The 27,749-nt window shown below is 44.0% G+C and overlaps 1 pseudogene; it reads right to left on the minus strand.

Moving 5' to 3' along the window:
• The window catches only part of LOC136544168 (tuliposide A-converting enzyme b1, amyloplastic-like), a 59,480-nt pseudogene extending 32,472 nt beyond the window's left edge, over positions 1-27,008 (minus strand).
• Between the last annotated feature and the right edge of the window lie 741 nt (positions 27,009-27,749).

Consider the following 27,749-nt stretch of genomic DNA (forward strand, 5'->3'; position numbering starts at 1 on the left):
TTTTAGAGATCTAAATAGAGCTACTCTAAAAGATGAGTATCCTATGCCTATAGCCGATATGCTTATCAATGATGCTTCAGGACACCAGGTTATTAGCTTTCTTGATGGTAATGCCGGTTATAATCAGATTTTCAAGGCCGAGGAAGATATGTCTAAGACGACCTTCATATGTCCTGGGTTTGTTGGTCTTTTTGAGTGGGTTATGATGACATTTGGGCTAGAGAATGCAGGTGCTAGTTATCAAAGAGCTATGAATTTGATTTTCTATTATTTAATTGGGGTGATTATGGAGGTGTACATTGATGATATTGTGATCAAATCGGCCGCCCATAAATCTCATTTGTCCGATTTACGTCTTGCTTTTGAGAGGATGCGCCGCTATGGATTAAAGATGAACCCACTCAAATGTGCTTTTGGAGTATCAGCTGGAAAGTTTTTAGGCTTCATAATTCATGATAAGGGCATAGAGGTTGATCCCAAGAGGATAGAGAAGATCAAGAAAGTTTAGGCACCTACGTGCAAGAAGGACTTGCAAAAGTTTTTAGGAAAAGTGAACTACTTGAGGAGATTTATTGCTAACTTGTCCAGGAAGATTATTCCTTTCACTCCTATATTGAAGCTAAAGGATGAATCTGAATTCACTTGGGGGGGGGGGGCAAAACAACAAGAGGCATTTGAAAAGATAAAGGAATATTTGTCAACACCACCGGTTCTTCGTGCACCTAGGAGAGGAGTTCCTTTCAAGCTATATATTACTACCGAAGAGAAGGTAATCGGGGCTGTTTTGACTCAAGAAGACGAAGGTAAAGAATATGTGATTTCTTATCTTGGTCACCATCTTTTTTATCCCGAGACAAGGTATGCCCATATAGAAAAAATATGCTTATCACTGTACTATGCTTGTGCTAAGATGAGACATTATCTTTTGTCTAGTACATGTGTTGTTGCTTGCCAGGCCGATGTGATAAAGCACATGTTATATCAGCCAATTCTTCGTGGAAGGATAGGCAAATGGGCATACGCACTAATAGAATATGACTTGACTTTTGAACCATTGAAAACATTAAGAGGTCAAGTTCTTGCTAATTTTATTGTTGAGCATGGTATTGATTTAGATGATGAAGTCAATTACCTTTCTTTTACTCCATGGAAATTATACTTTGATGGATCGGTTTGTAAAGATGGCCAAGGTGTTGGTATTATTCTTATTTCTCCTAATGGTGCTGAAATTGGAATGTCAAGCTGATTAGATTTCTCTTGTACCAACAATCAAACCGAATATGAAGCTCTATTATTCGGGTTGATCATGTTGCGGTCTATGGAAGTAAAACATGTTGAAGCTTATGGTGATTCTTTGCTGGTAGTACAACAAGTTGCTGGTGAATTTCAATGTTTAGAAGAATCACTAAGAGCTTGTCTTGATATTATTGATTATTTTGCCGAATTCAAAATTCGGCATATTTCGAGGCATGAAAATCAAAAGGCCAACATGTTATCTCAGCAAGCATCTGGCTATGATGTTAGTGGACATAATTTCCATATTCAAGAACATTCGATGCATGAAGATTTCAATTTTTTATGTGTAGGTACAGACCAATCGGCTAAGCCGATTGACCAAGTTGGCTCAGTCGACTACTCTTCTACTATGGCCAAGTCGACTAAGCCGACTGCCCTAGTCGGCCAAGCCGACACCTCCAAATCGGCTAAGCCTACCGACCCAGTTGGCTCAGTCGACTCCCCTATGACCAGCCCGGTCAATTCGCTCGAGAAGCTATCAAATCAGCCTGATATAACTTCTAGTGATGTTGAGGCCGATTTAGAAGATTGGAGGACTCCCTTGTTGAGATATCTATGTGATCCAAGTGCCAAAATTGATAAAAGTGTTCAGCGGAGTGGTTTCAAATATGTATTGCATAATGATGAGCTCTATCAAAGAACCGCCGAAGATTTGCTGCTTAAGTGCTTAGGATCATATCAGGCAAGAGTGGCTATGGGAGAAGTCCATGAAGGCATTTGTGGTATGAATCAGTCAGCCCCAAAGATGAAGTGGTTATTGCGTAGAGCTGGTTTCTATTAGCCGACTATGATGGCCGATTGTTTTCGCTACTACAAAGGTTGCGAAGAGTGCTAGAAGTTTGAAAATATTCAGCTTGTGCCTGCTGCTATGCTTCATCCTATCATCAAACCATGGCCTTTTCGTGGTTGGGGGCTATACTTCATTGGCCTAATATATCCCCCATCTTCGAAGGAACACTGATTTGTGTTAGTTGCTATGGATTACTTTACTAAGTGGACCGAGGGAGCTCCTTTGAAGAATATGACACACAAGGAAGTAATTGAGTTCATCACTGAGCATATTATTCATAGATTCAACATCCCTCAAATGTTAACTACAGATCAAGGGACATCATTTGTGTCCAAAAGAGGTGAGGGAATTTGCCAAATTATATAAGATCAAGTTGCTTAATTCATCTCCATACTATGCTCAAGCCCATTGCTAAGCTGAGTCTAGTAATAAGACTTTGATCAAGTTCATCAAAAAGAAAATTGAGGAGAATCCAAGGAGATGGCATGAAGTTTTGTCTGAGGCTCTATGGGCACATCACATTTCAAGGCATGGTGCTACAAAGGTTACTCCTTTTGAGTTAGTATATGGTCAAGAAGCCGTGTTGCCTATCGAAGTGAATTTGGATGCATACAGGCTCACTAAACAAAATGATTTATCAGCTGTTGTATATCATGATTTGATGATGGATAACATCGATGAGGTGACTATTGTGAGATTAAAGGCTCTCAAGGAAATAGAGAAAGATAAAGCTCGAGTTGCTAAAGCATACAACAAGAAAGTCAGGAGCAAATCCTTCCAAGTGGGAGAATTGGTGTGGAAAACCATACTACCAATTAGATCGAAGAGCAATCAGTTTGGCAAGTGGTCACCGAATTGGGAAGGTCCTTACAAAGTGGTCAAAGTTATATTCAAAAATTCATATGTGCTAGAGACATTGCAAGGTGAACGTCTCACGAGTGCATTCAATGGGAGGTACTTGAAAGGGTACTTTCCAAGTGTTTGGCAAGAAGCCTAAGTGCTCTCCAAACAATGGCCGATACATGTATCGCCCTTAAAAATGGCCGATGTATACATTGCCCTTAGTCCCTAAGCAGCCGATGAGATGGGTATCGTCATTGTTTGGTTTTGAATAAGTGTTTTTAGGTTCACGCATCATTCACTTGAAAACAGGGGGCATATGTTGACAACCAAAAATGTCCATTTTGTGAAGTTATCAAAATGTGAAATGGACTTCACCATTGCATTCTTCTCATCGAGACGGTCAAAAAACATATATGGAATGTCTAATTCGATGTCTAGATGAAGAAGTTAGGCCTTCGGAAAGATGCCTCGTTGTCGGGAGTTCCGACCCAAGTCGGGACTTCCTACTGTTGGAAGTTCTGATGGGTGTCGGGACTTCTAGGAAGCCTGAAGGAATCTTCTTAGGTGTCTAGGGTTATCCCTATGTCAGGAGTTCCAATAAAAGTCAGAAGTTCTGACTGTCAGGAGTTCCGACCCAAGTTGGGACTTCCGACATACCTAACAGAAAATCCTATTCGAAACTTGCCTTTTGGATTCTGATCTGAATTGTTCCAAACTCATGGGAAACTTGGAAAATAAGGCTTAGAGAGGTTTCCTACTGGGATAAGACTACCCCCTCTATATATATGAGAAGATCATGGCCAATTGAGTACCCATCTATCTAATCATCAAACAAATCAATCTACTACGTCTACTCCAACCCTTTTACCCTCTTCTCCAACCCCAATGTAGTTCATCCCTTGATCTGATGACCAAGGATGGTGCCCTAGGCTTGCCGGTAGAAGTAGGGCAACCCGACAATGTCCTTGCCCTGACAGGGTCCCTCACGGGCGAGAGCTTCAACGGTTTCTTTGCTAGTTTGCCTAAAAACTAGCCGGTTCTTCATCACGTAAGCATGTTGGTTATCCTTTGGTGGTTTGCTTGTAAACCCATTCTTCACCACAAAAGAGTGCTAGAAGTTTGGAAATATTCAGCTTGTGCTTGCTGCTGTGCTTCATCCTATCGTCAAACCATGGCCTTTTCGTGGTTGGGGGTTAGACTTCATTGGCCAAATATATCCCCCATCTTCTATGGGATACCGATTTGTGTTAGTTGCTATGGATTACTTTATTAAGTGGACCAAGGGAGTTCCTTTGAAGAATATGACACACAAGGAAGTAATTGAGTTCATTACTAAGCACATTATTCATAGATTTGGCATCCCTCAAACATTAACTACATATCAAAGGACATCATTTGTGTCTAAAGAGGTGAGGGAATTTGCCAAATTATATAAGATCAAGTTGCTCAATTCATCTCCATACTATGCTCAAGCCAATGGCCAAGCTGAGTCTAGTAATAAGACTTTGATCAAGCTCATCAAAAAGAAAATTGAGGAGAAACCAAGGAGATGGCATGAAGTTTTGTTTGAGGCTCTATGGACACATCGCATTTCAAGGCATGGTGCTACAAAGGTTACTCCTTCTAAGTTAGTATATGGCCAAGAGGCCATGTTGCCTATCGAAGTGAATTTGGATGCATATAGGCTTGCTAAACAAAATGATTCATCAGCTGTTATGTATCATGATTGGATGATGGATAATATCGATGATGTGACTAATGTGAGATTAAAAGCTCTCAAGGAAACAGAGAAAGATAAAGCTCGAGTTGCCAAAGCATACAACAAGAAAGTCAGAAGCAAATCCTTCCAAGTGGGAGAATAGGTGTGGAAAACCATACTACCAATTGGATCGAAGAGCAATTAGTTTGGCAAGTGGTCACCGAATTGGGAAGGTCCTTACAAAGTGGTTAAAGTTATATTCAGAAATTCATATGTGCTAGAGACTTTGCAAGGTGAACGTCTCACGAGAGCATTCAACGGGAGGTACTTGAAAGGGTACTTTCCAAGTGTTTGGCAAGAAGCCTAAGTGCTCTCCAAACAATGGCTGATACATGTATCGCCCTTAGAAAAAATGGCCGATGGATACATCGCCCTTAGTCACAAAGCAACTGATGAGATGGGTATCATCACTGTTTGGTTTTGAATAAGTGTTTTTAGGTTCATGCATCATTCACCTGAAAGCAGGGGGCATATGTTGACAACCAAAAATGTCTATTTTGTGAAGTTATCAAAATATGAAATGGACTTCACCATTGTGTTCCTCGCGTTGAGATGGTCAAAAAACAAATATAGAACATCTAATTCGAAGTTTGGATGAAGAAGTTATGTCCTCGGAAAGATGCCTCGTTATCGGGAGTTCTGACCCAAGTCGGGACTTCCGACTGTCGGAAGTTCCAACGGGTGTCGGGACTTTTGGAAAACCTAAAGAAATCTGCTCGGTTGTCTAGGGTTATCCCTACGTCAGGAGTTTCAACTGTCAAGAGTTCCGACCCAAGTTGGGACTTCTGACATACCTGAAGAAATCTGCTCGGGTGTTTGGGGTTATCCCTACATCGAGAGTTCCAACAAAAGTCAGAAGTTCCGACTGTTGGGAGTTCTGACCCAAGTCGAGACTTCCGACATACCTAACAGAAAATCCTGTTTGGATCTGGCCCTTTGGATTTCGATCTGAACTTGTCAACATAGAATTTTCGTCCCATGCCGAGGACACACACAGCAAGCCAGAAGGGTCTGCTCGATGGAGCTATAGATCCACCTAGCTTAAGCGTAGGGATGGTCATTCCTGCGCACTCCGTCCAAGACGTGCCAGTCAATTTGACCCTATAATTGACAAGAAGAGAAAGATTATCAGTAATTAAGGGCGGAACTTACCGGTCTTGCCAGATAGTCCCAAATGTGTGGCTCTGAGAGCCGATATGAATGGAGATCGACTAAATAGTCGATTCTAGCATATTCATGAGAATAAATCGGTTCAAGCTCATTGGGTTATATAAGAAGAATCGGTTATTATTTAAGATAAATATCATTATTTGAGCAGATATTAATTAATGGCAATAAGATGTCAACAATGATTGGTTTATGCTGAGCCAATGATTACAAGCAACCGAACCCCTTTTTATATAAAGAAACAATTCAACACCATTCAACCGTTTAATAAAGATAAATCTAATAAACATGTTAGATCTCATCTATCGCTATGACCAGTGAGGCATGAGGTAGAATCATGCAGGCCGTAGAAATAACAATAGACTCAACGACCCTAACTCATTACTAATATCAGTGGGGCATGAGGCAGAATCATGCAGGTTGTAATATAATAACAAGATCATGAGGCTAACACATCTTTCAACCTATCTTTACTTCAACGGTCTCATGATGCGAACTGCTTGTGAAAGCACTTGATATCGGCTAAAATAGTCGATTCAGGCATAGCGCACACTTAAAGTCATGCCTTATCCGGAATAGATCTACCGAATAACGATCCCCACTTCACGGTGCTAATAGTGGGGTGTGAGGTAGAATCACACAGGCCGTGATAACGGGCCATGGAACGATTTTCGCTTGCCAATAAATCTACTCAAGATGCAACATGCTTTAACCGCACGCTATGCACGATCCAGATTAATGTAAAACAGCCGATAAAACGTAACTCATCATTTAATGTACATATTAGATTAGTTTTAGAATAACAAACGATGGGCTAAACAGGATATAAGGCCAATCTAGATCAATCCCAATCGGGCAGAGTGATATTGCTGTAATTTAGATGAATAATGAAAGCAATAAGCAATATCGGTAACTTAATGAATCTACCAAAGACTACCATTCTAAGGTAGAGCCAATAACTTGACCTTGATCTAGTTCATGTAGTGGGGGTCAACAGGATTGATGCAGCCATACTTGAACTAGGCAAGAATCGATAACTAACTTATACCAGAGTCATAGTGGAGGTTGACCAGATCGATGCAGCCGTATGAACAGATGTATAAGCCATGACAGTACTTACAACAAGCAGTGGATGTTGACCGGATCAATGTAGCCATACTTGCTGAAGAACTCACCGAGATCTACTCTACTCCTACTCCTAAGGGGTGACCAGAGCCGAAAAAGTAAATGACTTGTATATTGGACTGATTGTTGTCTTTACAATAGTCGGGGTTCGGTATTTATACCTGGAGTCTAAACATGAATCCTACTTGATCACGATTTGTTACAATCTTTGGTATAAAGGAAAATATTCCTAATTTAAGATAACTTGGACTCTAATCTTTCCCCTTTTGTAGAGTCCATCATGTTTCATCTTGGCGCCGATTATAGCCTTTGTCATTATCTACCAGCGCTGCCTGAAGAAAGCTGATTCTAGTGCTGCATTTGAATCAGCTAATTCTGATCTGCACGCAATTGCTTCCTTAATGACATGATCTTAGGAGCTTTTAAGTCTTTGTGGGACTCCTTACAAATTTTGGTGTAAACACATGCCTCCAATTTTGGGATAAAAGTAATTTTATTCCAAAATTATCATGTCTGTATCCCTGATTCGTCTGTAGTCATGGGTAGAGAATCTTGATCTAGGGTCTACTATTTATCACCATCTGTAGCTCATGAGCCTATGCCTCAAAAGTTTTACAAGAGCGTCACTGCTTCATGGGCACTTGGATTCATCTTTCTGGGCCAGCTATAAAATGTTTATCCGACCCTGGTGAGAGCAACGCAACAATCCAGCCATGTTTTTCTTCCATCTACTCCCTCGAGTGCTTCTAGCTCTGTCGGACCCTCCATGGTCCATTCTTTTACTATGAAGATCTTGAGTGGTTAGAAAAATCCTTGTGCATAGGGTGATTGTGTCGCTCATTCTAGCGCCTTGTTGAGCAAGAGGATCAGCTACTGCGGCTAGAAGAAGTCTTGTGATATCACATGTGTCTTCTCACCATGCTCGTAGAGCTGTTCTAGTGTTTGCAAGGGCTAAAATGCGTGGACACCTTCCCCTTGTTCATTCCACCAAATGCCCACCAAGAAAGCCACAAGCTTCTTTCCCACAGTTTCCTAGCCACCGAGAATCAGCTGGGCATTTGTTGGGTGGCCTTTCCCCTTTTCCTGGCACACTTCCATCAACAGGTCGATGTGACTCGGTTCATGATGACCTTTGGCCTCGTGGGGATCCAAACTCCCTTCAATCCAAAGAAGTCTTGGTGGGTTAGTCTCTGGTCAATGTAAATTCTTCGTATCCGCCCACGATATTTTATAATTCGGGGAAGTAATAAGTCCGAATTTGTTATTTCTTCATTATCTATCCCCTGAATTTCTGGAGTGTCGATTTGTTTCCGTTCCTAATTTTAGTTTTACACCTGCGGTGAAGTCTATCTTCTTGCCTTCCCGAGCTATATATACGGGCCATGGCTCTGGATCAAAAAACCAACCGCTTCATCTCAAACCTCCTGCATCCTTAGTATAGTTTTTGCTTTTTTCGTAGGCTTGAGATCATGGAGAATAGCAGTAGATCTACTGAGGAGGCTCTTGATGGATCTGCATCCATCATCAACAGGGTGCACCTCATGATGCTCCCATCGTTTTAGAGTAGAGGGCTAACTCTGCTCAGCCTTTGGGGTTATCCTCAACACCAATTTGTCGCCAGCTTCCTCGCTATCTGAGGAGGCTAAGAGATAACGATGACTTGATCGCTTCCATTGATCGGACCGGTGAGAAACTTGCTGACTGCCTCGCTATTGTGGAGTTGGCTCTAGCCATAGTTCAGGGCCAATCACCCCCTGAGGCTAACCTAGTGCAGGAGAGGCTGGCCAAGGTTGAAGCCAGAATCGCTGGTAAAATATTTACCATAATTTTCTATTTCTTCTTAACTTTTGCCTCCAATACCCTAATCACCTCTTCCTTAAATTCTTTAGATCTATTGGCTCAACTGGAAAGCCTCTGTTTAGCTATGGACTATGCGGTAGGATTCGTCAATGCCAAGGGCACTGTTCCGGTAGTTTGCTTGTACGACATCCCAAACTACGTCAGAGAAGTTGCTCTTCATGGCGTTCATCATGGTGCTGCCATGGCGCTGGCTGCTGCACAAGTTCACTCTGGCCATGATCTTTGGCTTCTTCCCTATGGAGCTCCATCCACTGGATACCCTAGAGATTATGAGCGCCTAGTCGAGGATTTCTCCAACGCCGTCAACTCTATAGTCCTGACCTCCTAGGCCGATGATATAGTGAACAAAGTGTTTTTTGGTCTATAGCTTGTAATAAGTGACATCAAGCAAACAATTCCATCATATCCAATGATTTTCCTTTTACTTCATGCACCACTTTGTTCGTGTTTGCCTCGCTCCTGCGAACGACACGTATCGTATCGACTTTTACCCTTTTCGGTTTATCTTCGCACTAGAAGCAATACCTATCTGGTATCGGTTATTAGAACTGACAGCTGAGCAAATTGGCTGTCAGGTATTACTCCAAATGTTAGGGTAATATTCCTTTAAATATTTCCCATTCGATTGCTCTGCCAAATTCCTCTTCTCCTCGCAGTGTTTCCAAAAATGTAAATATTACTAGGCGCACAACGTTTGATCCGATAAGGTTTCTCTCGATTAGGCAACCATACCGGCTATCTCGCTTTTGGCCATCAAGGGTAATCCATCCCCAGCTTTCTCTGAAGTCTCATTGCCATTGACCATCATAAGTACATCTTCGAGAGCATCTCTAGATCAGTCGAAGAAGTCAAACAGATCGCGGGAGCTGATGCTATTCGGCTTAGAAATTTTGAGAGCGACCCATGACGTTCCAGACTTGAAATCTACATGTCAACGCGTATCTTGTGTAGAATCGATAATACTCTCCGTTATTTAATTACGCTTCTTTTTTGGCTAAAGAGCCAATTTGATACAGCTGATCCCAGACTTCTAATCCAATCAAGTCTAAAAACATGGCTTTTATTAAGAGAACCCTTCAATTTCCTGCCTTCAGTTGCTCAACATCGTATTCCCATCGGCATTAGTGAAGTGGCGCTTCGCCTTCCATTAATTGCAATTGCCTTTTGCGTGTCCCGGGGCGTCCGCCTCTTCGCTTCAGCTCTTCAAATACTAGCTGGTGGCTTCGACCTCGAACACATCTCCACTCGCAACTGTTTCTTTGGTCTTCTCCATCTGCTGAAACCCTGTAGTAGTTTTCCTTCTCCCTTTTGTAGATCCAATCATCCCTCATGGCCGGCGAAGATAACCGAGGCAAGCGTGTGGCGAAGGAAATCCCGGAGGAGAACATGCTGATGAACCAGCGTCTCCGACGCATGAGGTGAGATTGACATTTTTTGTTTATGATGATGAACAGTTCTGACTCGCCTACAAGTTTGTTGTGAATGACAGTCTCCATCCTTTTTCCAGGGCCGGTGGGCCTTCTGACGCCGCATCTTCTATGTTGGCCTCGTCGTCGGATTCTTCCGACTCCTACTATGGTGACAATGCCCGGCGCTATCTTCACGAGTGGAGGATGGCCTAGAATCGTTATTCTAAGGTGACTTGGGAGAATGACCAACTGGAGATTCACCTTGGGGTCTCTCAGGCCACCCATCATGCGGCTGAGGAGGAGGCCAGCGCCATCCAAGCGTGGCTGGCCGAGTCTAATGCCATGGTGGCGGGTAAGATAAATTCCAAGATAGCCTCATTCCGATTTCCATTATCTTTATCTTGATAATCTTTTGTTCCTATGACTGTCAGCCCTGATGGTGTAGTTAGAGTCTCTCCAACTGGCGGCGAATGCCGCCATAGATGCTGTCAATGCATGGGGTTCCCCTATCGACGCTCGTCTCCAAGATGTCTCGGTCCATGTTCAGGAGATCGCCTTCCACGATGTCCGTCATGGTGCGGTGGTGGCGCTGACCACGGCACAAGTCCAAACTGGGTACGAGCTCCACGCCATGGAGACTGGTTTCCTAATGGGCGATGTCCTTGAGGAGCATGAGGACCTGCTTGAAGAATTCATCATGGCAGCGGAGGCCACAGTAGACATCATATCCGCTCAGGATGTGGTGAACAAGGTCTTTGATTAGTCTGTACTTAGGGTAATTTGATGAACAAAGACTCCTGTTCTTTCATGTATGCGCCTCAGTGCAATGCCCTTGTGTATGACTTTTTTTTGTTTTTTGTTTTTCCTCTATAGTCGATACATATTATATCAGCTTTCATTGTCTTTGAAGATTTTCATTTTTTGAACTAGAGGCGATACCCTTCTGGTACCGGCTATTAGAGCCGAGAACAAATCGGCTATCAAGTGTTGATCAAATGTTAGGATAACACCCCGCAGAACTTTTCATATCAAAGGTCAAACGATTAATCAACCCAAGTCAAGCATCCTATTAAGCAAAATAGAACTTCTTTAAGAAATCCATTAACTCTGAATCACGCTTGCACTTTGACTCAGCATTCATATATGTTGGCCTAAATCCATCTCCAAGACTCAATGTTTATTTTTCCTTTAATCCAACGGCCGACGTGAAGCCGTGACTTTTCTACTAAAATAAACTCTCAGAGCCAATCACTTGCATCGGTTGTTGGCTTTCATTGCTGATCTTAATGAAGCCTCCTTCCCATGACTTACCAGAAAAACATTCAAAGTCTCCTTGTTCCCAAAAGACTGGATCGACTGTTGCGATGCTCACGGACACATCAGCATGAACCAGTTTGACGCCATCTCCATGCCATTGAATCAAACACTAATGCATGGTTGATGGTATACAATAATTCACATGAATCCAATCATGACCAAGGAGCAAACTGTACGACCCTTTTCCATCGATAATGAAGAATGTTGTGAGCAGAGTCTTGCTTCCGATTGTTAGTTCGACGTTTATTGCCCCTGGGTCTTAGACGTATTACCACTAAAGTCTTTAAGCATCATGTTAGTCTCCATCAAATCTTCTGGTCCTTTGCCAAGTTTATGAAAAGTAGTGTAAGGCATAAGATTGATAGAAGCACCTCCGTCCACCAACATCTTGTTCATCAGCTTCCCATCAACAAGACCTTTCATATATAAAGCTTTTAAGTGCCGATGTTTGACTAGTTTGTCAAATATTGCTTGTTGTACAACCATTAACTTGGCAACTATCTCCTCATACTCCGATTCATCGAAATCTAAATAAAGTTCTTGATCTATCAAAGCTTTGAATTCTGATAGCAATAGAAAAGCTATTTGGATATTAGCCAATGGTTGCTTTCTATTGGCTGTCTGCTTGGTATGCCATACTTGAGGTTTACCGGATGCCTGAGCCCGTTTCATCTCTTTATTCCTTAGGCATTGCACCCTTCTCTTCTAGCTTCTTGTTAAACCTCCTAGACACCATTGGCCCTCCTGCCAAACATATTTTTTTTCATTGCTTTTCTCTTCATGATTAGCCCAGTCCTGGTCAACAACTCTTTTTCTAAGCCGATCATGAACACTTTTATTTTTTAAGCGCCGATCCATGTTATTATGATTATATGCATCTTGGGCATGGATAGACCGGCGGCTGGTTTGAGACTACCTATACTCCCAATATTGATTGTTACATTATGGACAGTCATGTCTGGTAGGCAACTTCAAACCTTTATTCCAGCAATGTCTGAAGAAAGGACAATTCCAATGTAATTCGGCTTGTTTCCTTTCATACCTCTCTTCTTTCAGTTGATGCTGGTATGCTTGATCCTTTAACCAACACTGATAGTCTTTTTCTTTCTGCCGCTGCCACTTATTCAATAGAATTTGAGATGTAACCCGTGGCTTTGTCGTCTCTGCTTTTGACGTCTCCCCCTACTCATATCGGCTCTTTTGCTCGGCACGACATCTTCTAATCTCTCTGTACTCGTCAGCTGATATTTGCATCTTGGGATCGACTGTTCCAGCTTTTTTTGATTTGGTTGATGTTAGGACCTTAGTTTTTCCTTTGAATATCCTAGCATCAACCATGTTTTGATCTCCTGGAAAAGGATTATCATCAACTTTCATTTTCTGAGGCGTATCAAATTTGAGCCTCCCTTGCTGAATAGCCCTCTGTATATGCTGCTGGAAAATTCTGCATTCGTTGGTGGAATGAGAAGTATCATTATGGAATTTGCAGAACTTCTTATTCTTTAATTGATCAGGGGGCAATATGACATGACCATCGGGCAACTTAATCTACCCTTTCTCAAGTAAGAAATCGAAGAGCTTGTCTGATTTGGTGACATCAAAGTCATAGCTCTCCTCAACTCCTCTTCCCCAAGGATTTGGCACCATTACTGTCTTCTTGCCCTAATTCCATTCAGCTGTAGCAACCTCTTCTCCTTCATCTTCATAGCCATCATCGACTGAGTATTGATCATAACCTTCGGCTACTCTAGTACTCTTCTGGAACCGGGTATCTCTGCATATACTCTAGAATTGGCTATTGAGCGCTGCTACTCGTTGAGCCAATTGACCCAAGTTGTCAAATTCTTGTCCCAGCAGCTTTTCTTTCCATATCGACAGCATTCCCTGAAAAGCTAAAGCAGCTAGTTGATCATCGGCCAAGTTTAAGGAGAAGCACAAGTTCCTAGTTTCTTGGAACTTCTAGAGAAATTCAGTGCCCGATTCATTAGTCTTCTATCTTATAGTTGTCAGATCGGTGATCTTCTTTTCTCTAGTCCTAGTGTAAAAATATGTATGAAACTTCTTCTCTAGGTCAGCCCAATTAGCAATGGAATTGACTAGCAATAATAAAAACCAAGTGAAGGCTGGCCCTGATAAGGATAGAGAGAAGAAATGAACTCGATGGGCATCCTCAACTGATGCTTCGTCCAATTGTATAAGATACTGACTGATATGTTCAATTATGCTTGTACTGTCTTGGCCAGTGAACTTAGCGAATTCTGGGAGCCTATAATTTGTTGGAAGAGCGACCAATCATACCATTCTGGATATAGACGTTTGTACGAAAAGGTTAGCCCTTTTGGCTTTAGACCGAACTGATTTTTCATCATCTCGGTCACCCTCAGCAGTAATTCATCAGCTTGTAGATTTGGATTTCTCTGCACCTGCTGACCCATCTGTGGATTGAAATCCCATGTGCTTTGGTATCCTAGATTTGGCATCATGTGAAGGGTGTTATAATCCATGCCATAGTGATACCCTTATGGAATCTCAATCTTTTAGGTTCTTTGCTGGCTTGCTGCTTGAAGTCTCTGATTGTAGACATAAGGATCTATATCTCTACGGATCCTTTGAATTGATGGTGCTATTTTTTGAGCCGATGATGGTATGTGGCCTGATGTGCCAAAATTGATCACCTAGTTCTGACTTTGCCCCGCCGGCTGTTGCACATGCTATACTGATAGTCCAGGATTGTACTGTATCTGATTCGTAGTAGTCCCTTAAGCCTATTCAGATGAACCCTAAACTGTCTAGACATCACCACTACCAGCTGGTGCTGCTTCTTGATGGCTGGTACTGACTTGATTAGTCCCTTGGGTCGATGGATCTAGAATGTTGTAAAAGCTAGTCTGCCTTGACCAATTGGAAATCCATGAATCACCTCTCTCATGGCGTTATGGAATATGTCCCCAAAAGCTTCGTTATGGCTTGATATGGCATCACGAATAGATTTGTCTACAACTTGCTTAAAGAAACGCCTGTCTTCATCTTTAGTTGTATCTGTTTGCCCGTGTAATAGAACTCTTGGTAGTGGAAATTTCTGAACAATTGTGTTGTCACGTGTTTTGGTGTAGGACAACAAATATTTGTTCTAAAACTCTTCTATAGCTTTGCTTATGATACCCTTATCCCCATCAGGTAGATCTTCATAATGCAGCATAAGGATGTCGTTGTTGTTGTGAACCGCCATGACGATTGTGGGGTCCCACCCGGCGTGCCAGAAATGTGTGTCGACATAGAATTTTTGTCCCATGCCGAGGACACACACAGCAAGCCTTTGGGTCTGCTCGATGGAGCTATAGATCCACCTAGCTTCAGCGCAGGGATGGTCGATCCTGCATATTCCTCCCGAGACATGCCAGTCAATTTGACCCTATAATTGACAAGGAGAGAAAGCTTATCAGGAATTAAGGGCAGAACTTGTTGATGTTGCCAGACAGTCCTAAATGTGCGGCTGTGAGAGCCGATATGAAAGGACATCAATTAAATAGTCGATTCCAGCATATTCATGAGAATAAATCGGTTAAAGCTCATTGGGTTGTATAACAAGAATCGGTTATCATTCAAGATAAATATCGTTATTTGAGCAGATATTAATCAATGGCAATAAGATGTCAACAATGATTGGTTTATGTTGAGCCAATGATTACAAGCAATGAAACCCCTTTTTATATAAAGAAACAATTCAATACCATTTAACTGTTTAATAAAGATAAATCTAATAAACATGTTAGATCTCATCTATCGCTATGACCAGTGGGGCATGAGGCAGAATCATGCAGGCCGTAGAATGACCCTAACTCATTACTAATATCTGTGGGGCATGAGGCAGAATCATGCAGGTCGTAATACAATAATAAGATCATAGGGCTAACACATCTTTCAACCTATCTTTACTTCAACGGTCTCGTGATGCGAACTGCTCATGAAAGCACTCGATATCGGCTAAAACAGCCGATTCAGGCATAGCGCACAGTTAAAGTCATGCCTTATCAGGAATAGATCTACCGAATAACGATCCCCACTTCACGGTGCTAACAGTGGGGTGTGAGGCAGAATCACACAGGCCATGATAATGGGCCATGGAACGGTTTTTGCTAGCCAATAAATCTACTCAAGACGCAACATGCTTTAATTGCACGCTATGCACGATCAAGATTGATGTAAAACAGTCGATAAAACGTAACTCATCGTTTAATGTACATATTAGATTAGTTTTAGATTAACAAATGATGGGCTAAACAGGATATAAGGCCGATCTAGATCAATCCCAATCGGGCAGAGTGATATTGCTGTAATTTAGATGAATAATGAAAGCAATAAGCAATATCGATAACTTAATGAATCTACCAAAGACTACCATTCTAAGGTAGAGTCGCTAACTTGACCTTGATCTAGTTCATGCAGTGGGGATCGATGGTTTCTTTGCTAGTTTGCCTGAAAACTAGTCGGTTCTTCGTCACGTAAGCACGTTGGTTATCCTTTGGTGGTTTGCTTTTACACCTCTCCGTTCTTCACCATGAAAGAGTGACATCCTCGCTGCGTTCTTCTATCCATAGCGGCCTGGGCGTCCAAGGCCCTATTTGTGGCAGAACCGCCTAATCTAATGCCTCTCAGGAGTACTTATCTTCCATTAGACACTAAGCACCCAAGGGAGAATACTAAATTACTCGGTTCCGTCGGGCACACCCCAGGGGAGAACCCGAAAATCCACATTTTTACATCAGGATCACAAATGAGAGAATAAAGCTTACATCATTCTTGACCATTTCTTACATCACTTTTAATACAACATTAGACTATAATATTTATTATTATAACAGCGGAATGTAATCATGTTATTAGAGTTATGAACAATTTAATTTAACAGTGGAATATAAACATATGATCAGAATTACAGCGGAAATAATTATCTAATCATGGCATGATGAAGTATTGATATATATACTACGACAACAAATTATGAAACTTTCATTTATAAAAGCATTTGGTGAGAGTTATAAATAACAACTACAATCGCAGCGTAAAGGAATCCTCGCTGAGTCCACCAGGAGGTATCCACACACAAGGGTCAGCTCTAGCATCCACCTGTCACCTATAATAGGGGGAATAAAACCCTGAGTACTCAATTGTACTCAGCAAGACTTACCCGACAGGAAGAAAGAAAAGACTCCAAGGATATGCAAGGCTATCTGGCTTGTGGGTTTATTGCCTTTGTAGGAAGCATTACTAAATGTGCGTCCTTATATTTGATTTTTATTAACAGCTGCATTGGTTCATTAACTAACCATTCTATGTAAGCACCTGTACTACTTTCAAGCAGGTGGTGAGCAATCAGAGTTCCTTTTTCTATTCCATCTGTCATCTTTCAGTTCTTACCATAGACAAGCCGTACCGGATCACCCGGTGATTTGCGAATCAATGCCCCCAGCTGGGAACCCAAAAACACATGCCCCGCTTGTACCCACAGCACAAGCAGGACCAACCCATCACTCTCTTGTCCTGTGTGTCTAGGTCCCTATCCAAACTGGGACTCCAAGCCCCCGCCCTTGAGTCCTAGGCTCAGTGCAGTACAAGGAGCTCCTAACCCAAAAGAAACAAACCACCAAAACAGTCGGTCCAAAAAGAGCTGGATCCACGACAAGAGATCAACAAGTCTTCCAAGCACCCATACCCAAGTATGTGCTCAGGATAATAAGTCTATGACTTGCCTAGAGTCTTATGTAATGGCCGGTCCTTAACCGACATGGACAGGGAAAGCAGTGTAACCAAGCCATGCCCCGTGTCCACGGCGACACAACCTCCTACACCCACCAATACCCAAACCATATCCCTATCCGGTCACCACTTTCCTTTCCACCATTTATATTTTCCAAGTGATAATAATTTAGTAATATATTTCCTAGCTCTCGCGAGTGACAGGCAATCTCTCGACTTCTACCGGAGTCCTGTAGCATAGCAATCTACACGATCCTGTCATACTAGTAAGACTCATAGGATAAGGATTTATATATGCAAGTGGGTTTCATTCAACTCCTTAAAACTTAATGCACAAATATAATTTATATTGCAGAAAAGTAGGGGTTATGCACCAGGGCTTGCCTGGGTAAGATGTATATTAAAAAGTTAGTATCTACATCTTTAGATCATCCACCATCAACTGGATAGAAAGCCTATTGCATCATCTCCTAGAGAGAATATCATTACACCATCTTTGGATTCCCCATCATCCTTCAATTGATCCATCATCGTACCTATATGAGATGCAATGCCATGCAAATGCAAAGACATAATTAATTGACTGCAATCGTGACTCATAAAGTACGATTTATGCCTCTCAAGTTAATGGCTAGTTCTAACGATGACCATACTTAGGCTACATATACACGTTGTCGGATAAGACGTTATTTCCCAACGATTATTTTAGTTATATAAACCAAGGTTGTTTCTTTATTTCATTCTATCGATTTAATCATTATTCGACATAGGGCATCATTATCTATTTAGCAAACTAATTATTCTAGTACTACAAAAATTACAGCGAGTACCTAGTATTGCTAGGAACCTACTGTACAAATTTTAGATTCAACTATATTACCAATTTATCATGAAAATTCCTACAAGTTTATCTTCTCTTATATTAAGAACCTTAAATTAATTATATAGCTCCCAAGAATATTATCAAACTGTGTGAACAAAATATACTAACAGGTAGATCATAATTTTAGAGACTCAACAAAACTGGTTTCACCATTTTTGGATGCCTATACCATTTTCTATTGATTTTACAAGTTTCAGCCATTTAAACAAAAACTTAGAAAAGAGATGGGCACTCGGGCCGGCCTCGGCCAGCGTGGCCCACGTGGGCGGCCAAGAGGCCCATGCACCCGCAGCCCATTCGGCCAAGCAGACAGCCCACCAGTGCGCATGCGGTAGCGACCCACGGCCGGCTGCAGCCCATGTGGCCAAGGCCTAGAGGGGCAGGGCGTGCCCACGGCGCAGCGGCCCAACCAGCAGGCAGTGGCCTAGGTGGGGCGCAGCGCGAGTGGCCCAGTCACACTCGTGGCCCAGCCAAGCCAGTCCACAGCGTAGGAACAACGGCAGCAGGCCGGCCCAGGCGGCTGCTGGCGATGGCAAATTTGCTTAACGGCCCCTACACTTTCCCTAATCGCTCCGAGATCCACAAGCACTATTTAGTCAAGTCATGTATTTTGCAGTAAACACCATGTACAAAACTATGGCTTGGATGCATACCCTTCGCACCTCATATTCTTCATCCTCCAAAGCAGAGCATCGGCAGGGGAGCTCTGGCCAGCGACCAATTCCAGCCGAGAAGACACGGCGGCAATGGAATGGTGCAGGAAAGGTGCTCTAGGCACAGAAGGGGGTGGCTCATTGGTGGGCTGGCCGCGCGGTGGTGCGGCATGACGATGATGAAGAAGGCGCCTAGGAGGAGCAGCGCGCTCGGTGCGGACAGGGCGAGGCGTTGCGGCTACGGAGCTAGAACGGTGGCTCCTGCGTGGGACCAAGGGGCTCACGCAAGGCAGCAGGGAACCAGAAGGTGGTGCGGCCATGGCGCAGCAAGGTCCATGGCACCGGCGGCACACCGTGCATGCGCGCGCGGCAGCAGAAACGGACGACGTCGGGGCCACTGCGGGACCGTGGTCCAACGTGGGGACGTAGCGTGGGATCCGAGCGCACCTGCACGCGACAACCCGCGATGGGTAGGCCTCCTCCGGCACTGGGCGAACCTAGCATCGTGGCCCCCATGGTAGCAGCAGCACGGGCCGGGACCATGGAGGCGGGACCCCACGACAGCAGCAGCATGGGCTAGGCTGACGATGGCGGAGGTGCAGTGGGGCCGGGGGCAGTGGATGAGCAGCGCGTGTGCTAGGATGCCTCAACGGCAGCGGGCCAAGAGGCTTGCGCGTGCAGCGTTTCCCCACGAGGTGACCGCGACAGCGCTCTAGGGCCTGGTGGTGTAGTGAGGAAAACGAGACCGTGGAATGTAGGTTCGGGCGGGTTGCTTGACATGGTGGTTCCAGAACAAGGAGGAGGGAGGCAGAACGGAGCTCGGCATGGTCCTAGGCAGTGGCGTGGGGAGCAGGATGAAGACACGCGCGGGCAATCAGAGGGAGGCGAGGAAAGCAAGGAGTGACTGACGGACACGGTAGCAGAAATACAAAAAGAAGAGGACAGGCGGTACACGTCGTACACACACTGGCGCTGTGGACTTGACCTTGGCATAGAAACAAATAGCTAGCATAGCCAGGCCGGCAGGCCCACGCGCGCGAGGGGAAAAACGACGAGCCCGGTGTAGTGCAAGGTTGGCAGGGCAGCATGGCGTCGGGCGCAGAACAGAGAGACATGGACGAGATGACTCAACTCGATGGGACTCGAAGGCAGCAAGCAAGCAACAGCGGCCGACCAGCTAGCTTAGTCCAACACGGCGTCATACCGAGCATATTATATTCAAAACTGATGAAAGATAACCATGAAAAGAAAACGCTAGCGAGAGTTCAAGAGGCTAGCTCGCAGCGCACGATCTCCAACCCCTTCTGTGTCACTGCTCTCCCGTCATTCTAGACTAGGTGTACTGGAGGCTTCTGGGGTTTCAATTCAATGTAAGGTTCTAATGACATGTCCAGTAGGTCTTTATTTTTAAAAACCCTCAAATATGTCCTGCACTGCTATATCATAGAATAACAAATCATGATACTCCACTTTGCTCAATAGTAACACTAGTGTATAATTTTTTTTCTCTACCTAATATTTTAACATTCTAAACCATTGCAGCAGCATCTTTGAGAACGTGTACCGGCAAGTTTGTTTCTTAGAAGAACACCATTGACTATCTTGTAGCTTAATAGCTTATTGATTACAAGGAGGTTTCAATAGTGCATGCCTACCTTGCTATGTGATATATGGCTAGTATCGTGTTCATGGTGACAATGGCATGCATAGTTCATAATTAAGGAGATCATAAGCCATAGTGATCATCTGTGGATCAAAGTCACAATGGCAATAAAATTCAAGATGTTGGTAGGCGAGCTAAAAGGCCAGTGGTACCTTTGTTATTATTTTAGCTCTTAATTATTCATTTAACAAGCCGACTATTATATTTTTAAACACGGCTAAAACATTAAAGTTTGTTACTCGATATTTTAAATACAACCAAAATCAGGCTCTGAATTTTACTTAAGTACTATATACCCATCATATCGTATTTTTGTTTATAAACATTGTTTTCACATTCAATCCAACAGAACAAGCCATTCGCCATTTACTTGCTAGAACTGTTATCGGACACTACTAAATATTTCTACGCACTGCGTAATTTAACTTGAGCGTTTATTTGAGTCCACAAAACTAAGTCGCACAGGATTCGCTCATCTCCTCAAGTATGTTTTAAATCCAAAATCCGAGAAAACTTGCTTTGAAAATTTTTCTTAGGCCTAAATCGTGGTGCTAAACAAGCTCGTAACACCAGGGGTGTTACACTATTGGTGTTTGATTCGGATCACTTCCGACATCAACACAAATCATAGCATAATAGGTACGGTCTATCATAAGTGGGCACCTTTGAAAGGTCCTAATGGCTAGAGGGAGGGTGAATAGCCTATTAAATTGATTTCTACAACAACACTTAGCAAACCGGTTAGACAATTATGAGACAAGCAAGTGTTGTGCTAGCCTACCAAAAATGCAAGTCACCTACCACAATTCTAGTTTCTATAGATTCTAACCACACAATGACTATGGCACTACACTAAGTTAGTGTGCTCTCAAAGGCTAGCATAAGAGTCACACTAACCAAACTAACAAGCTTTCACAACTAGCTACACTAAAGAGCTTGATAACTAGTTTACGGTAATGTAAAGAGAGAGAGCAAGATAGTTATACCGCCGTGTCGAGGAATGAACCAATCAATCACAAGAATGAAAACCAATGAAGACCAATCACCTTGGAATCAAATGATGAACACAATGATTTTTACCGAGGTTCACTTGCTTGTCGGCAAGCTAGTCCTCGTTGCGGCGATTCACTCACTTGGTGGTTCACGCACTAATTGACATCACACGCCAAACCCTCAATAGGGTGCCGCACAACCAACACAAGATGAGGATCACACAAGCCACGAGCAATTTACTAGAGTACCTTTTGGCTCTCCGCCGGGGAAAGGTTAAGAACCCCTCACAATCACCACGATCGGAGCCGGAGACAATCACCAACCTCTGCTCGACGATCCTCGCTGCTCCAAGCCATCTAGGTGGCAGCAACCACCAAGAGTAACAAGCGAATCCCGCAGCGAAACACGAACACCAAGTGCCTCTAGATGTAATCACTCAAGCAATGCACTTGGATTCACTCCCAATCTCACAAAGATGATGAATCAATGATGGAGATGAGTGGGAGGGCTTTGGCTAAGCTCACAAGGTTGCTATGTCAATGCAAATGGCCAAGAGGGTGAGCTTGAACCAGCCATGGGGCTTAAATAGAAGCCCCCATGAAATAGAACTGTTGTACTCCTTCACTGGGCACAACGCGGGGTGACCGGATGTGCTGGTCATATTGATCGGACGCAGGACCCCAGCGTCTAGTCGCTCGATGCTTGCCACGTGTCATCGACTTCAAATGTTGTTCACCCAATCTCAATGGTCAAGAGTTGATCAGACATGCTGCTCAAACTGACCGGACGCTCCAGCACCAGCGTCCGGTCGTTTCTAGTAAGGTTCCAACTACGAAAAATCATGACCGGACGCGTTTGGTCATGCTCGACCGGACTCTCCCAGCGTCCGGTCACTCAATGTCATTTCTGCGCGCGCCACACATGTGCAACCGGACACACCCAACTAGCGTCCGGTCACATCAACGCCAGCGTCCGGTCAAAGACCGACGCTGCGTATCCTCAGGTGCCACTGACCGAACGCGTCGGTCCAACCGAGACCAGCGTCCGGTCACTGTGTGACCATCGTGACTAACTCTTTTTCAACTCTAACTTCTTCACCCTTGTTCAAATGTGCCAACCACCAAGTGTATCATCTTGTGCACATGTGCTAGCATATTTTTGAAAACATTTTCAAGAGTGTTAGCACTTCACTAGATCCTAAATGCATATGCAATGAGTTAGAGCATCTAGTGGCACTTTGACAACCGCATTTCGATACGAGTTTCACCCCTCTTAATAGTATGGCTATCGATCCTAAATGTGATCATACTTACTAAGTGTCTCAATCCCCAAAACAAAATGGCTCCTATCATTTATACCTTTGCCTTGAGCCTTTTGTTTTTCTCTTTCTTCTTTTCAAGTTCGAGCACTTGATCATCACCATGGCATCGTCATCGTCATGTCATGATCTTCATTTGCTTCACCACTCAGAGTGTGCTACCTATCTCATGATCACTTGATAAACTAGGTTAGCACTTAGGGTTTCATCAATTCACCAAAACCAAACTAGAGCTTTCAACCTTCCATTTAGAGGAATCATATGGATTCCTAGCATGGGCTAAATCTTCATTGATTCGGCTTGATTTGAGAGCAACAAATGAAGCCAAATCATGATTGTTTGCAAGTGCACACATTGCTGAATTTTCATTGATTTGGCTACAATTATTAGCAATATGTGGAGCCAAATCATGAGTTTTAGCACTCGAATGCCTTGCTGAAATTTCACTAATTCAGCTATGGTCATGAGCGAAATACAAAGCCAAATTGTGAGCATTGATCTTTGCATAAGGTGCTGAATTTTCGTTGATTTGGCTATGGTTACTAGTAACACGTGATGCCAGATCATAAGTATTAGCACTTAAACACCTTGCTGAATTTTCATTAATTTGGCTCGAGTTGGGAGTAACATATGGAGCCAAATTATGAATAGGAGCATTGGCATATGGTGCTGAATTTTTAGAGCAATTGACTAAATAATTAGCATTGTTATAGCCAATTCTCTCATTCATCGGCATGTCTTGTGGTGGAACCATATATTGTGAACTTATAGCCGATGAATAACAATTTACGTGTTGTATATTGCTAGTAGCATCAAAACTCAAAGAATTTACAATATGTATCGGCTCTTGACCATAATATTCATAGTTATGATGTGTATGATGAGGAGCATTAACAAAAGTATTGGTCGATGTAACATATCTAGTATCATTACAGCTAGCAACACCAACATGAGAGCTTATAGAACTTTCAAAATAACTATTAGGATTATAAGATGCATTTGCAAGTTGTACCTCAGGGTGATTGTAGTAATATTGTGATGCAACACCTTGGTACTTCATGATTTATAACTTGACCGCCTTGCTGAATTTTCCGATAAGCAGCGCAACTTGTTGCAAAATCACAAATAAGATCACAAGGAGTCAAAACCAGATGCGATCGGTCTTTTAGGCCAAATGCAACGGAAATGGCGAGCTCAAGAAGATAGATCAACGAGGAGTAAGGCTAGGTCAGAGAGATCGGCTATAAGAGATAGCTGAACCAATCGTCCCCAACGGAGTCGCCAAAAAGTGTGTTGACGTTGGAAGTGATTCGAATCAAACACCAATAGGACCTTAGACACCTAGGCCGCTATGGACCAAAGAATGCAGCGAGGATGTCACTCTTTTGTGGTGAAGAACGGAGAGGTTTACAAGCAAACCACCAAAGGATAACCAACGTGCTTACGTGATGAAGAATCGACTAGTTTTCAGGCAAACTAGCAAAATTAACCGTCGAAGCTCTCGCCCGGGAGGGACCCCGTCAGGGCAAGGACGTCGCCGGGTTGCCCTAGGTCATCCGGCAAGCCTAGGGCGCCATTCTTGGTCATTGGATCAAAGGATGAACAGCATGGGGGTTGGAGAAGAGGGTAAAAGGGTTGGGGTAGAGGTAATAGATTGATTTATTTGTCGATTGGATAGATGGGAACTCAATCGGCCATGATCCTCTCATATATATAGAGGATGGTGGTCTTATCCTAGTAGAAAATCTCTCCAAGCCTTATTTTCCAAGTTTCCCACGAGTTTGGAATATTTCATATCGGAATCCAAAATGCCAGATCCGAACAGGATTTTTTCTGTTAGGTATGTCAGAAGTCCCGACTTGGGTCGAAACTCCCGACAGTCAGAACTCCCAACATAGGGATAACCCAAGACACTCGAGCAAATTTCTTCAAGCTTCTCGGAAGTCCCGACTTGGGTCGGAACTCCCGACAACGAGGTATCTTTCCAAGGGCATAACTTCTTTATCTGGACTTCGAATTAGATGTTCCATATATGTTTTTTGACCGTCTTGATGAGAGGAACGCAATAGTGAAGTCCGTTTCCCATTTTGATAACTTCACAAAATGGACGTTTTTGGTTGTCAACACAAACCGTCGTTCATGCCCATGGCGATGGCCATGCTGTGGGCGATGTTCGCGCTGGCGCTGGCGTCGCCCACGAATACCCAGCTGAGGTCACCATGGTCGGACAGCCAAGGATCTACCACGCTGGACACCGCCCAGTTGAACGCGGCCCAGGAGTCGTCGTAGGAAGCAGGGATAGTGCTGGCCCTATGGGTAGGGCACGAGGTGCGACGGCTGAGGGTCCAAGCGGAGGAGGGGCTAAGCCCAAGTATACAAACCCCGGGTCCTATAGTCCATTAGACATTAGCAAACTAATGAGAAGAGAGACAAAACTGGCCAGGCGGCTCAAAAAGATAACATCGGTATTTCTTTCCTAGTTTCCTTTCTCCACAGCCCTCGGGTAGAGAGGAGGCGAGGAGTCACGCTGCATACAGCACACAATCATGAGTTCGCGACGTGCACCTTACACACACAGAGCTGGCAAGCTACGTCATCGCAAAGAGCTAGACTACCGGAGACACGGACACGGCACATGAGGACGGCGATCAGGCAGGGCTCCACGACGACGATATCCTGATTCTTGGCTTCTTACGAATTACGATCACCGATCAGTTGTCTATCAAAGTTTTTTTTTTCCTTTTTATTTTTAATCCAAATTAATTATTTGTATAATATTCTAGACTTCTAGTACTTTGTACCCATATAGTCATATTTTTCTTCTAATTTAGGTGTTAGAATTTTAGAATGTTACCTAAGAAATATTTGTCATGGGTGAGAAAAGAAAACGAATATATTGTTTTTTTAATCTACATTGTTACTCGATAATTATCATACATCTACAAATATATTGCTTAATCTACATTGTTCCTCGATAATTATCAGATATGTTAAATTAAAAATATGTTATTGAATTTGCTTTTGTTTTGTAAGTAAAATTAGTGCCATATATTATAAGATTTTATACATGGTCAAGAGGGGCAGTTACGATGAGATCGCCAAAGGGCCCTTAAAATCGTAGGACCGGCACTGGGTGTTACACCCTAAACAAACCACTAAACTATGTCATGAGCATCATGTTTATGTGATAAAGCATGTGATAAAGTGTGTAGATCAATTTCTTGTAACCTAAAATGACAAATAAAAATGTTAAATGAAAGTTGATTCAATAGCTCATGTATATCAAGTAGGGTTGAAAATCAATTTTTATTAAGCAAAAGTATTATAGAACATGTGTATGACACCTAAATAAGGTTTGAAGTACAAACTTTGTAGATGACAATACAACTCTTGCCGTAGAAAAAGAGCATTGCTAGCTAGTATTTCTAATGGCCTAAAAATAGATCTTGAAACTGAATCCAACTCAAGACTTAGAAGATTTTCAAGTTTAAAAATAGGGTGACGACGCAATATTGGCGAATTAATTCCGTGCAATTTAGCTAGGCAGCGGTGTCATGTTTTGGCTCATGTTGGTAGTCTGATATGCCCGCTTTAGCATAGTGAAGGTGGTTTGGTCTCAACTTCCATAGTCCGGTTGTTATTTATGCTTTAAAATTCATGCACATCACCTGCTCGGTCTGTGTGCGTGATCACCATGCGCCTGTGCTCACCGTGGTCATCTCAGCTGGACCACATGCGTGGGGCCATATTGCTGGGCTAGGGTCGCCCTCGCCCGGCCGTGGCCTGGCCGCCACTGGCCGCTGCCGCGTGGAGCCGCTACTGCTACTCGCCTAGCCATGAGGTGCTGCTGGCGGCCCCGCCGCACCACTGCCCCTGCCCCTGCCCCACGCCGTGGCGCAGCTAGTGCCGGTGCCATCGCCTCGCCATCATGTCCGCACCCCCTACACTTACGCGCCGCTGCTAGCCAGTCCGATGCCTGCCACTGCTACATGCACATGGCTGGGCTCGCCGTTGTCTTGCCATTTATGGCATTGTGGCCACGTGGGACGTGTCGGTCGTGGACGCACGCGTTTGGTCCATAGTGTCCATGCGCGTGTCTCCCCGATCGCGTCGGCCACGTCCCGCCAAGATGAGGTCGAGCTGAGCCCCACCTAGCTCTCACTCTCTGCTTCCATGGCCGGCTGGGCCGCGCCATTAAATCCATCAGGGAGAGATCATCTCGAGCCGATTCGTCGCGTCGCAGGCTTCGCCATCAAGTCGCCTAGCCACCCGACCCCACCCCGCCTTGGACCGAGCCCAGCCAAGCTTCAATTTTGGCGTTTCCTCGCCGCCGGGCCAATAAGGCCATGTGCGTCAAAAGCCGATGGCAGTTCCCCATTGAGCCCCCGTAGCTAATTCGTCTGCACCACTAGCCTCGTCTTGACTTCCTCTCCACCCTACGCACGCCAGCAAAACCGCTACTGCCTCCCCAGCACCGCTGACGCGGTCGTGTCTACCGTGGCTCGTCGCTGAGCTCACCACGCGCACGTGGCCAGCCCATCCCTGACCTCCTCCGCTACAACCACCACATCGGTCGAGCCCGCGGTAAGTCCCTGGTGCTCGCTTGCTAGCTAGTTAGGTCCTTAGGTGCCCTGGTTCGCCACAACAGTCGTGCCACCATCGCGGCTGGTCGCGCGTCACCGCAGCTTGCTCCAGCGAATCCCGCCTCCCCGCGTTGCCGCTTAGCGTAGGCGTTTAGGTCATAATTGGAGGTTGGCCCGACCGATGGGCCTGTGTGAGCCTATGGTGGCCGGCATAGCACCCAATGCCAATGCTCGCCGCGCCGCCGTGCACGGGTTAGCCGGGGGTGTCGGGGGGGGGATTAGAGGAAGGCCAGGGGGTTAAGTGAAGAGGTCAGAGAGAGAAAGAATTAGTAA

Source organism: Miscanthus floridulus, chromosome 3 (assembly GCF_019320115.1).
Source record: "Miscanthus floridulus cultivar M001 chromosome 3, ASM1932011v1, whole genome shotgun sequence".
NCBI lineage: Eukaryota > Viridiplantae > Streptophyta > Magnoliopsida > Poales > Poaceae > Miscanthus > Miscanthus floridulus.